The sequence below is a fragment of the Ailuropoda melanoleuca genome, chromosome 4, assembly GCF_002007445.2.
Source record: "Ailuropoda melanoleuca isolate Jingjing chromosome 4, ASM200744v2, whole genome shotgun sequence".
Classification (NCBI taxonomy): domain Eukaryota; kingdom Metazoa; phylum Chordata; class Mammalia; order Carnivora; family Ursidae; genus Ailuropoda; species Ailuropoda melanoleuca.
In genome coordinates this window covers 35,438,742-35,451,158 of record NC_048221.1, presented here as the reverse complement: position 1 = coordinate 35,451,158, position 12,417 = coordinate 35,438,742, and the positions used below count along the sequence as shown (strand labels likewise).

The 12,417-nt window shown below is 43.2% G+C and overlaps 1 protein-coding gene and 1 long non-coding RNA gene across 5 annotated transcripts in view; one reads left to right on the top strand and one right to left on the bottom strand.

Annotated features, from left to right (window-relative positions):
- The window catches only part of FRMD4B (FERM domain containing 4B), a 319,952-nt gene that overhangs the window by 265,822 nt on the left and 41,713 nt on the right, over positions 1 to 12,417 (top strand). The gene's annotated exons all lie outside the window — the stretch shown is intronic.
- On the bottom strand, positions 2,855 to 3,642 carry LOC105239834. The gene is made up of 3 exons (XR_858752.3): positions 3,397 to 3,642; positions 3,205 to 3,320; positions 2,855 to 2,993 (listed from the first exon to the last, which is right to left on the bottom strand). It is a non-coding gene; the product is annotated as an uncharacterized LOC105239834 (long non-coding RNA).

Below are 12,417 nucleotides of genomic sequence, written 5' to 3'. Positions count from 1 at the left end.
CTGATTCCATTTTGCATGATCTCCCAGGTCTGAGGCAGGAGGACTAACATAACCTCTACTCCATAGGGCTCCTGTGAAAATGTACAGAGATAATGCACAAAAAGGGGTTAGTTAGAGCAGTGCCTGGCGCCTGGAATACTCATTTCTAAAAGCTTCCCGAATATTCACTACCTTAATCCTTGTATCAATTCCAAGAGCGAGGTATGATGATTATGTTCATTTTACACCTGTGGAAACTGAGGCCCAGAGAAGTTGAGTGACTTGCCCAAGTCACACAGCTGGTAAGATGTGGAGCTGGGATTCGAACCCAGGCCCTCTGATGGCAGAGCTCATGCTCTCGCTTCACCACTACACACACTGCCTGGACCACTATTTGCTAGGTGCCAGGCACCCTTCCATTCTTTCTATCATTTTGTCCTCAAATTGAGATGCTCCTTCTGCAGATCCGGGGACTGAGGCTGGCAACTGAGGTCCTTGATCTGCCACTCACACAATTTGGATCTGAACTCTCCTTCTCCGAATTTCCGCTCTGCCTTCTCTTTGGATGATTCCTCAAAACTGAACCCAAAGGGTGTTCAATGGCATCTGCTGGACGGGGCTGATAATGAAATGCCGTCCAACGATGGGGACGTCCTGGACCCACAGGCCAGATGACTCTGCATGGCTTGTTTCTGGCAACAATGTCACGTCCTCTGCATTCCGGCTCCATCCTGAGGAGCTGTGTGGACTTCTACAAGTCTCACCTCTTTATTTCTCAGTTTTTCCACCTGTAGAGTGGGGGTGGTAATCCTCTTGGCGGGAGAGGAATCTTGGGTGGATTATGTTCACGTGCTCAGTTGCATGCCCAGCACCGTGTCAGTGTAAGTATTCAACCTGTCAAAGCTGTTTTGCTCCAGCTTTTAGAAAAGAAAGGTATCGCCTGTGTTTGAGTAGAAGCAAATACTTTTATTTCTTCTGATAGTTCTTAGCAGTTCACAGAGCTCATTCTCAGACTCTTAGCTTGTTTGGACTTCATTTGTTTTAATTTTTTTTTTTTAATTGCCAGTATAGTCTTGTTTGGACTTTAAAATGACCCTGTGAGGAAAGGGGCGTCATCTCTATTTTACAGAAAAGGAAGGCCTGGATCCACCAGTTAAGAGCAGAATCAGGCTAGGAATCTAGGCCTCTGCATTTCCTGGCTTTTAAGTATTTTGCACTTCAGAACACTTTGCATTTCACAGCTTCAAGACTTGATGGAAGTAAACAAAAATAAAAGCCCGCAAGCTCCACCTTAATAGACCTTAGACAGCTACCAACCCCTCAGTGAGGGTCAGTCCTGTGCCAGGAGTGAACGGGGGTGGGGGTGGGGCTTGTGCCATCAATGCTACTTGGTATGAAAATGAAACTCAGCCGCCGTGGGCTTTGCAGAGAGCAGCTGGCTGAGACACCTGCATATTTGGTGTGTAGTAGGAATAGAAAGTAGCATCACATGAACTTCTCTCCCCAAAGTGCAAGCCATTCAGAGACTACCTGAGCTAAGGAATGGCGTCTTAAGGGATGATCTCTACATTCCCTCTCTGATACACATTTCAGTGCCTTTTGGTTTGGTTCAAAAAACACTGAGTAACAACATAACACGTATTCAGTCTTATCATCTGTGTTCAAATGGCTGATGTGGTTAATCCAGTTTTTGTGTGATTAGGAAGGACACACTGAGTCTACACATGCAGGAAGAAGGGATAAAGCTTTGGGGCTTCAGGTTGACCATACATAATTTTCACTTGTCTCGTGGCCAATGTCCCAGGAGAGGAACAGATTTCTTTGACTTTACATTCTTTTCTAGGAAAACACCATCTATATGATTTTTCTTCCATGTGCACTTTTTTTTCTAACTTGAGATTTGTATGAGAGATCATTTTTTAAATTATAGTAAAATATACACAACATAAAATTTACCATCTTAACCAATTTTAAGTGTGTAATTCAAAAGTGTTAAATATATTCTCATTGTTACACAGCCGATCTCTAGAACTCTTCATTTTACAAAACTGAAAAGCGATGCCCTTTAAACTTACTCTCCCTCACCCCGCCCCAACTCCTGGCAACCATCATTCTACCTTCTGTCCCTATGAATTTGTAAAATATTTTTTACTTTACTATGTTTACACAATTTCATGTGCTTCTCAGCCTCTCATTCTTTCGAATTTTCCTTCTTCTGAAAGAGTTGAAGTTTCCAAGTAGACACGATTGGAATCCTCAGCAAGCTGGCTAATGTTGAGAAAAACCTCTCATCACATTTTCATTATTATTAGAGTTCCTTTGGACTTAAAAAAAAATAGTTTGACAGTTGATCATTATCAAGCATGCAGATGGACAGAGTAATTTGTCCTCTGTTACAAGTTAGGCCACAGACTAAAACAATGGCAGAAGAATTCAAGCTGAGAGCACACTGTGTTTCCCACCAAGAACACAAGCAGATTCCTTGCATCTCTGCAACAGTGCAGAGATAAGGAGGGCCCAACGCAAACTCCCTTTCATGATGGTGGAAGAGCAAGATTCAAGGCTGAACTTGAACTGGGTACTGCGGATTCTGCTGAACCAGTCCTAAAACTGCTTACAACTTGGGACTTGGCAAAGTGTTTCCAGAGTTCTTTCCCTGTGTTGTTAATTCCAACTCTTGAGGGTTGGCAGATTTAGCAAAAAAAAATACAGGATGCCCGCTTAAATTTGAATTTCCAATAGATAATGAATACATTTTTTAAGTCCTATACCTAATATACAGTGTTACAATAGTTTCAGGTACACAATATATTGATTCAACAATGAATTTTTTTTTTTTTTTTTTTTTTTTTTTTTTTTTTTTTTTTTTGGTGTAAGTGTGTCCTAAGTATTTAATCTGGCAACTCTAACCTAAAGTACCCACTGGGGATTCTTCTTGGTGGTAATCATCCATCCGTAGCCTGGTCTGAGAGTAGGCGCAGTAAAGGGTTCGGAAAGCTCTTTGGTTTCACATGCTGCTGTCAGAAAGGAAAGAACATATGTATTGAGTGTAGGCCGGTGTCTTCACAGTATTCTATTGGCATCTTCCCAAGAACCCTGTAAGACGGGTCACTAGCCCTAGCTTTATAATGAGGAAGAAGTGGCTTACAAAGGTTAGTTTATCTAAGGCCACAAAAGCCCTACCAACCCAGGAACTTGGGACTGAATTCAGTTCTCGGTCCAAACCTTATTACTGCACATCACAGGTCCAGAGCCAGCTGGTTGGTTGGTCTGTTGATTTGTTTCTACGTGGAAGCTTTGCAGTAGCCCACATCCAGGTCCTGGCTGCCCGTGGACGAGCTCTGGCGGACAGGGGGTTAGCTAGGTGACTTTTCTAAACCTCAGTTCCCTTATCTGTAAATTGGAAATAGTGCCTACCTTTGGGTTCGCTATGAAGATTAAGCAAGTTCCTATAAGCAAAATGCCAAGCACTTGTCTGCCCCACAGCACACACCCGGGACAGCCCCCTTTAAAGCCTTTAAAGCTCAGGGGTCCAGTGGGGCTGGAGATCAGAGGCAGCCTGGAAATGCATGTTCACACCTTGAACCCCAGTGAAAGAGCTTCATTTTCTCAAGATGGTGGGGGGCACCCCTTTCCTGGAAGCAGTGGGGTCTCCAGAGCTTCTGTGAGAGGCCAGGAGGATGTCTTCTATAATTCTTCCAAGGATTTGGCTGGAGGTGTGATCAGAAATGTTTAAATGGGGCGGGGAGGAAACTCCAAGAATGGAAAGACCTTGTGACTTGGGAGGGGAGTGCTGGAGGTCTGGCTTTGCTGGCCCCTCCCCGCTTCCACTCCCACTTTCTAATTCCCTCCGGCTCCTCCTCCCTTCCTTCCCCTTCTGCTGCTCCGACCCAGAGTCTGGGGAACCAGCCAACCAGCTGCTGGTGTTCTAGACCCAGCGCCACCTCGCTGCGGAGCCTCTGGTAAGTCTTCAAACCGTGGTGGGCTGGTTTCCCCTCCGGGGACTGAGGGTTTGGACCAAAGGAATTCGGCTTTCCCAACCGGCTGGCTTCGGTTTGGCCTGGGGGGTGAAAGGCAAAGGACGGCACTTCATTTTAGCTACTAGTGAGGAAATTACCTCGGTCTGAAAGCACTTTTTCTATACTAATTATTTGCCATTATCCGTAGTGGCATTGGACATGGAGTGCATGGGAGCCCTGGCTTTTTGCCGTTGCATACAATCGGCAATGAAAGTGACAATGTGTGTTCTACTTGCTCTTCTCCTCCCCGGACTTGGGCTCCTGCAGCAGAGATAACTTGTCAGGAGTGGAGAGCTTACTATGGAACATTGAGTCAGTGTAAAAAAAATGCGGCATCGGGACTAATTTGTGTGGTTTAAGGAGCCTTGTTGAGGTGTGTCGAGATTTTCACTTGAAGTGAGGATCAGATGAGTTTGGATGCCCTGTTTTAAAATCCTGCTGAAAACGACTGGGGTCTGATTTTGTAGCTCTTTTAAAAAAACCTTTTTAATAAAATTTGATATCTTTGCTATTAGGGGACAACCGTAGACTGTAGTTGTTTGGTTTGGTTCAAGAAACACTGAGTGGTAACGTATTCTGTTTTGTTATCTGTGTTCAGATCTCTTATGCTGTTTAATTCAGGTTTTGGCTAATCCAGATTAATCTAATTTTAAAAAGCTACCTGTCCTCACCCAAGAAATTACCACTGGCATAGACCCAGTCAGTAGCCACCATATTTATAAATTCTGAAGGCCCAAGTTAAGCTGATGAGTCTTCCCTTTCTTCCCCAGCCACTGGCAGAATCTGGAGGAGTTAGGCAAAGTGGGTAAAGCACAGGTTTGGAGAAGTATCTGTTACTTTCTTACTGTGTGAGTTTAAATTACTCGCTCTTAAATTTCAGTGTTCACATCTGTGAAATGGGGGAGCTGGTGATAATAACATAATACACCTATAGAGAGAGGCTTTCTCCCAAACTCTGCCACCTAATAATGCCCAGTGAGTGTGAGAAATTCAAAGCATCTCTTTTTGGGGACTGAGTGATGTGCTCACTTGACGTACCTACTGGGTCAGCCCCCTAGAGTCTCCTGAAACCAACCTCTTAGACTGTCCTCAGCCTCTGGGACCTTCTTTTCTATTTGAAATGATTGATGACTGTCTCTCTTTTGAAAATCTGCTTGTGTTTTATGATGTGTGTGTTCTGTTACTCTGTTGCAGTTGTGAGACAGGTTGCTGGGTCCCCCTTTGAGCCCTTCTAATGCAGTAGGTCTGGGGGAGGACCCCAAATTTGCATTTCTAACAGGTTCTGAGATAATACTGATTCCGCTGGTCAGGGGACTGTGATGTGGTAACTTTATGCTTGTCACCTTTAACGTCCCCTTACCTAGGAAGTAGTGGAAGGAAGTTAACTGTTACAACTCCCTAGTTATTGAGTCAAGGAGCTAGTAAACTAGACTCATCATGGAAAGCCAAGTTCCCAGGTAACAGAGAAATGTGGTTTTTTAAAAATTCAAACGCCATGATTTGAAATCAGTCTGGCCAGCGAAAAACCACTCTAAGTAAACTGGTAACATACCCTTAAACTGCTAATCACGGAGTGTTAATCAGTCTAGTAGATTGGTCAGAGAAATCCGTGTTTATACACAGTAACCAAGATCCTTTTAATAATGACATGGTAACACTGCATCCAACCCGAATGTTTTAGTAGGTGAGTTGACACCTGCTACACCATTTAACAGACATGAAATGCACTTTTCTGTGACTGGTATGATCATTACCATGTCCCAGTCCTTCAGTGAAGTGCACGGGTTTCTAGCAAGCTTAAATAAGGAAGGGGCTTATCACCAGGGGCTCCGCGGGGCAATGCCAGGAGACTGGCAAATGTTTCTAATTAGCACAATTCCTAATGACTGTAGATCCTTAATTCGCATCATGCATGGCATTTGCTAGAGGTCCCAGCTATGACAACTTGCCCAAGTCCCCAGATGTCCCTTTTCATACCTTTTTATTTAATTACTTTTTTCTCCCCTTCATTTCTGATGATATTTAGGCTGTGGTAGACTTTAGCTTGAGTGTTCAAACAGGCATTAACTATAGCATTTTTACATTTGCATATACATTTTTTAAGCAATATATTGTATCTACCCATAAGTGTTTTATTTATTTATTTATTCATTCATTCATAAGTTCGTTCGTTATTTTTAAGTAATTTCTGTGCCCCGTATGGGGCTCGAACTCATGACCCCAAGATCAAGAGTCGCCCGCTCTGCCAACTAAACTAGCCAGGCATCCCTGCATATACATTTTTATGAAATACGGGTTTTGAGTTATATATAGGTAAAAAGACTCCAGTCCTAAGTTACTTTTTAAATAGCTTAGTTTATTTCTTCGTGTAGTCAAGTTGCTACAAACATTCTCATTGGGTCATTATATTCAACATGTGCTTTTTAGGCACTTTTGCTACGGGTTTCAGGTAAGAAAGAGCTTTAGCCTTAAAAGGAAAAGGGAAGTTTGGGGGTTGGGCTTCTTCTTCAACGTGTCCTAGAAACCTAGGGATGCCCCCACACCAGGCACACACAGCTACCGTCTTCAAGGGGCCTCAGCGATCGGGCTGCTCTGGGAAGCACCAGCACCATTTGCTAATTGCCTGCGCTCCAGCCTCAGAATGGCAGGTGGCTGGTTGTCACTGTGAGCGTGTCCCCACTGAGCCACAAACAGGTGCACACATTTGCCGGGGGTGGCTGTTTCCACACAAGTGTTCCCGCACACACAAAGGGTGGCCTCGGTTTTGCCAACCATGTGGCTTTCTCGAAAATGAGTGAGGTTGGCACATTCCTCCAGGGCTTTTGAGGTCAGTGAAGAAAAACAACAGCCCAAGAAAGGGGGCTTGACAATGCCAAAGGGAATCATTGCCTGGAAAGTAGTTGCAGGGGCAAAATGGTGGGTCATGGGCTGCTCGCTTCTACAAAGCTGTCAGAATAGGAATCTGGAATGCTTCATGGGCGGTTCTGCCTAGATCATCAGATGAAGCACAAGCATGTCCTTCAATGTGACGTCTGAATTCCTGCTGAGACGATGAAGAGGAGTAATTCCTGGTTTAGTTTCTGAGAAGTAACAAGCCTTGTAGATTTATGGGTATTCTCTCTGGCCGGGACTTGGAGAAGCCAGTCCCTCTTGGCAGTGCATCTTTAAAATAACACTTCCATTGCCATTAAGGTCAAGAACGCCCAGTCAGGGTGAGTGCATTTAGTGCTGGGGAAAGGCAGAGACATCTCCATCCAGGGCTGCTCACCTCCCTTCTGAGATGGATCCTGCTTCGTGTAAACCGAGCCTCCTGCCCCGCGCTGTCTGTCTGCCAGCCGGGAGGGGCCATCTGTGCTGAAGCCAGACCTGGCTGCCCCTGCAAGCTCAGTGGATCCATGTGGCCTCAGGCTCCCAGGCAAATTCCCTGGGCTGGGTTCTTCAGAGGGTGAACAGATCAGCACTCAGCTACTGTCAGTCCACTCAGACGTGAAATCCTTCTGGGTCCCTGAAAATGATCAAGATTAATTGTAGAATAATGTGCCAGTGTTTCTAACACCCTGGTGGATTCACCTTTTGGTTCGTAAGTCACCACATCTTGCTTTAGTTAGCGCTGCAGCTCTTCCCCTCTAAAGGGCAGTGAGTGGGCTGCACTTCCCCCACGAGTCACATTTGATGTTGTTTTTTATGTGAATTATATCACACAGAAGAATGCATAAAACATGTGTTTGGTTTAAAGAACAAATCAGAGAATGCACAGCTACATAACCACTCCGAGAGAGGAGTGCTGCCAGGACCCCACCCCACCCCCCATTGTGTACCTTACCCCACCTTCAATAAAATCCTCTTTCCCCAGAGGTACTTATGGTACATATTTTCTTGTTTTGCTTTCTACTTTTATCACCTAAATATGAATCTGTAGTTTCATTTTGCTTATTTTATTTTTTTTAAGATTTTAGTTATTTGAGAGAAGGAGCACACGCATGCACGAGTTGGGGGGAGGAGCAGAGGGGGAAGCCGACTCCCCGCTGGGCAGGGAGCCCAGGACCCTGAGATCACGACCCAAGGCAAAGGCAGACGCTAAACCAATTAAGTCACTCAGGTGCCCCTATTTTGCTTATTTTAGAACACGGGGTTGTGATGTATATGTGAATTTGGGTCTTGCTTTTTTGCTTACTATTTGTGAATTTCATCCTGTTGTGTGCAGCTACAGTGTATTTTCTTTGCTGTATGGTGTCCATTGTTTGAACGCACTACAATTCTACCATTCCTATTATTACGAGATACTTCGGTTGTTTCCTTTATTTGTCTTCTTGGGTTTTGGTTGTTCGTTTCAAGTTTATATTTAAATTCTAGTTGGTTAACATATAGTGTAATATTGGTTTCAGGAGGAGAATTTAGTGATTCATCACTTAGGTACAATACACAGTGCTCATCACAAGCGCCCTCCTTAAAACCCATCAGCCATTTAGCTCTCACCCCCACCTGCCTTATTTGTCTTTTTGGAACAATGCTGCTATAAAGCTTATTCTTTTGCGTAAGTTTCTGGGGATATACCTAAGAAAGCATCTCTGTGTATAGGGTATGCAAATTTCCAAAATGATCTGACCAATTAACATTCCCACTAGCAGTGAATGGGAGTTTCTATTGCCCTATATCTTCATGTAGACTAGGTACTGTCAGAGTTTTGACAGTCTGGTATGTAGTGGTGATTCACTGAGGGTTTAATTTGTGTTTCCCTGAGTACTTACGAAGCTGAACACTTGATTCTCTCTGTTGGTCATTGGATTTCTACTTCGGTGCCCTGTTTGTTGAAAGGTTTAACCCATTTTTCTGCTAGGCTGCCTGTCTCAGCCATCTTTGGGTCCTTCTGGAACTCTCTTTTAATGTTGATAGCTAATGTCAACAGCTCAATTATCTCAATATCTGTGGTGGCTTTTAGAAATGGGCTCTTAAATGGGTTCTTACAGGAAAGTGATGTTATATATTCACAAGGAAAGGATGTTTCTGCAACAGCACAAATGACTAAATGTGGAGTGATGACAGGAACCTTTTCTAATAAAAAAATAAATAAATAAACAAATAAGGCTTTGTTCTTTTCCTGAGAGTATAATCATTTGGGATGTGGTCCAGATTCCACATTTGTCAAAATCACTTATGTATCTCTTTTATTTTTGCACTATGGATGATTTGCACTGTTAATAATTTTTTTGAAACCGGAAACCAAATTGAGGATCTGAGAAGGCATCTCCTTATCCATTCTACACTAATAGCTTATGTCACAAATTGCAAAGTGATAATGATGGTCCATGGTATGTTTTATGTGGCCCGCACGGTGTTTTAGTTTTTTTGTTTTTTTTTTGTTTATTTGTTCGTTTCTTGGTGGAGGCAGTATTTTAAAATTTAGATATCTTACATAAAACTCTAAGATTTTTGCCTTAATTGTTGGAAAAAATGTAATCATTAAACAATAGTGGATCCACATTTCCACATTGCAGAAATTACCTGGATCTAAGTGGTGGCCCCTAGCAGCACTGGAGTCAGATTGTGTTTTCCCCCATATCCAGTCTCTCTTTCTTCTATATTATTAGAATTTTTAGCTAGGCACATGGCTGCCCCAAATAAAGACTGCTTCGTAAAGGGCCACAACTTCAAACCTCCCATTTATTCTCAATCATGAGCTCATTGAATAGAATGATGGATGAAATCTCTCCCTTACTTCTGTCCCCTCTCTCTTCTCTCTTTTGCTTCTGCATCCTAGGTGTGCAGTATATACTCAATACGTACTTGCTAAAAGAGTAAATGAAGTTATAGTGAATAGCAGCTTCTACTCTAGGGAGCTCTTGATTGCCACAAAATTAACTGTAACCCAAAGACGTAACTGAGTGCCAAGCCGGGTTCTTGTAACATAGCACATACTTCTCTTGGATCCAGAAGATAATAATACATTTGTAATTGGTGGCAATGATGAATAACAAAAAGTATTGTCCTTAGCCTATCATTTTAGAATATATACATGTATTTGCCCTTCATAAAAAACTCACAAGCCAACTTCTTTGAAAAAGGAAGTGGGATTTGAAGGACAGAGCATAAAAGAAATTATTTAAGAAAAATAAATATCATTACTGGGAGTTGACAGATGACCTTTTATATAATAAATTGGATTGTGGTATATTTTGGTTTTCAGGAAGCCCAAACCTGTTTTCCAAGATTGTCAATGTGGTTAAGCCGTACTGCTTAGATTTCAAATGAATAGAGAGATTTATCCTTATGTAAGAGCAGGAGCCAAGTGACTTTTTATTTCCTGTAGTGATTTGTAAAGCTGGATCTTTCACCTTTAGGAAGGGCCACAACCTTCATTTTGAAATGTAATGGTGACAGGCGCAAATCATAGTGTCTCCAGGCCAGGTGACACTCCGCTCTCTGTTCTTACTGAAAGACAGTGAGCGTAGGTACAGTTTGCTCAGTGGGTTCACTTGATTGCCCTGTAGCACGGTCAGGAAACGTGAAGATAAAGCCAAAGACAAAATTTCTGTAGACATTGAAGAAGAACCACTTACACCAAGCCTTGGTGACAGGAGTGAGCAATTTCTAATACAGCACAGTACAGTGTGGGTCAAATAAGCCCTGTCTGCAGCCCATGCTGGGTTCCCCAAATTAATCTGTAACAATTGATCTGTGAGTGTTGAATGAATGCTGTGGGAGGAAATTCACCTTAGGTTGTGTTTGGTCCTCCGGTTGGGGGTTCATCTCTTTCAGTGTGAATCACTGGGGCAGACCCCAAGGAAGCTAATGTGAAAATGCATGAATGATGGCTCTTGAAACTGATTGGTTCAGTGTTTCCATTTGTAACTAGCAGGTGAGGGTGAAGGGGAGCTATGTCTTGCCAAAATGAGAAGGTGCATGTTGGCTCTTTGGGACAGTACTCTGAGAGTCTGTCAGGGAAGCAGGTTATGGTCTTATCCTTCAAAGCCAAGCAGACTGGGTTTGCCTCCTGGCTTCCCTACATAGTGGCTGCGAGACATTGAGCGAGTGGCTTAGCCTCTGAAAACCTCTCTTGCCTGTAAAGCGTGGATAATAATAGTATCTGCCACATGGAAAGAGCTGTGATGAGACCTGTGGGGTAAATAATGACTAAATAGCGTGTTGCATGGGAGCGCTTGGATGGCTCAGTTGGTTAAGTGTCCCCCTCTTTTTTTTTTTTTTTTAAAGATTTTATTTATTTGACAGAGATAGAGACAGCCAGCGAGAGAGGGAACACAAGCAGGGGAGTGGGAGAGGAAGAAGCAGGCTCATAGCGAAGGAGCCTGATGTGGGGCTCGATCCTGTAACGCCGGGATCACGCCCTGAGCCGAAGGCAGACGCTTAACCGCTGTGCCACCCAGGCGCCCCAAGTGTCCACCTCTTGATTTTGGCTCAGGTCATGATCTTGGGCTCCACACTCAGTGGGGAGTCTGTTTGAGATTCTCCCTTTCCCTCTGCCCCTCCTCCCCACTCTCTCTCTTTTTCAAATAAGTAAATAAATCTAAAAAAACAAAGGTGTGTTGTATGATGCCTGGCTCTCAACAAAGGATAGGTCATGATAAAAATACGAAGCCATGGAAAGTAGGAGGAAAAGAATTACCAGTGTGCTGTTTGATGGACACCAGTTTGGTCAGGATTTTGAGTAACTCTCTATATACTTACTTATCCTAGGCTCTGATAGACCCCAGAAAGTCATGTCTGTTTTCTCATAGACTACCTCCTTAAACACTTGGGGCAGTTTTTGAGAGTATTTTCTCTCATACTGGGTAGGCCAGCTATGACTGGGTCATATTACCTATTCTTCCTTCTGTTAAGTTCTATAAAGACCACACTCCTCTCTCCCTTTTTTTTTTTTTAAATTTTTTAAGTAAGCTTTATACACCCAACATGGGGCTCAAACTCATGTCCCCAAGATCAAGAGTCATATGTTCTACCAACTGAGCCAGCCAGGCATTCCCATGCCCCTCTCTTTTGACAACTAGAATTTTGCCATTTTATACTGAGATAATAACCAACCTTACACGAGGTACAGTTTTAGTTTACTTACAATTTGAGCTCTAACTTGGGTTTCATTAGAAACATGATTTCATGTCATCTTCTCTTCAAGTGATTTCTACAGTTGGCCAGCTTGATTGTTTTATTTCAGAGTGTGGTAAGGAAATAACCAACAAATAATAGAAAGGTCTATATGCACTTTTTAATAAAGGCTTTATTTATTTTGGGCACCTGGGTGGCTCAGTCAGTTAAGTGTCTGCCTTTGGCTCAAGTCATGGTCTCGGGGTCCTGGGATCAAGCCCCGTGGCAGGCTCCCTGCTCATAGGGAACCTGCTTCTCCCTTTCCTCCACGCTCATGTTCTCTCACTATCTCTCTCTCTCTCAAATAATTAAAACAAAATAA